Below are 1,022 nucleotides of genomic sequence, written 5' to 3'. Positions count from 1 at the left end.
CTTCCCCGGAGATCATCCTGGGAAAAACATCCCGGAAAATCATCCCGGGAAATGATCCCGGGAAATGATCCCGGCAGCGCCGCCGCTTCCCTGGTCCGGAGCGGAGCCTCGCCCCCCTCGCCTCCCTCGCCCCCCTCGCCCCTCGCCGGGTGCTGCAGTTTTGGGGAGCCCCCGGGGCGATGGCAGGGAAGGACGGCTGGGAAATGCCAGCCCTATTTAAGGGAACGCCGGTCCCTGGCCCGGGCTCGGGGATTTCCATCCCGGATAAAGCTGGGAGCGGAGCCATCCGCCTTTTCCAGACGCGCGTTTCGGGCAGGACGGGCAGAAACAGCCCCGGGGCTGAGCAGCGGCTGGAAATAACCGGAGGGATCCACCCGACGGGCCAGGACGGCCCCAGAATTCCCGAGAGTTTAGGACCAAGCAGCTGGAAGAAGGAGGCCGAGCTCCGGAGAGTTCTGCGGGGTTTATTGCCGGGGGAGGATGCCGTGGTCACCCCGGGGGACAGCAGGGATGGGCAGGGAGGGAAGGACGAGGGGCTCAGCAGGGAATGTCCGGGGCTCCAGCAGGGATCCGGGAAGGGGAGGATGGCAGGAATCCACCCGGAGCGGCCCCGATCCCAGGCGGGCTCCGCTCAGCCCTGGGCGGATCCCGGCTTCGGATCCCTCTGGGTCTCCTCACGGGGATCCTCGGGGTGGGAGCGGAGCTCCGGCCTTCCCGTCCCCCTCCAGCCCCCTGCTCCGTCCTCCGGGCAGAATTCCCTGAATTGCGGGCTGGCTGGATGAGGGAGAGGGAGTCCAGCTCCCCCGGGAGCCAGGACGCGCTCCCCGGCCCAGGAACCCCCCGGCCTCACTGCTCGATGGAGACGGCGCCCAGCTCCAGCCAGAACCAGGGCCGGACGCGCTCCCCGCCGAAGGCGGCGGCCGGGAAGGCGAACAGCGGCGTGGGGCTGGCGCTGTCCCCGTCGAAGAAAGCCACGAGCCCGGCCTCGTAGTCCAGGGCCACGCGGAGGCGGCGGGGGAGGC

This window comes from Parus major, unplaced genomic scaffold, assembly GCF_001522545.3.
Source record: "Parus major isolate Abel unplaced genomic scaffold, Parus_major1.1 Scaffold351, whole genome shotgun sequence".
Lineage (NCBI taxonomy): Eukaryota > Metazoa > Chordata > Aves > Passeriformes > Paridae > Parus > Parus major.
Note: the sequence above shows the minus strand (reverse complement) of the source record.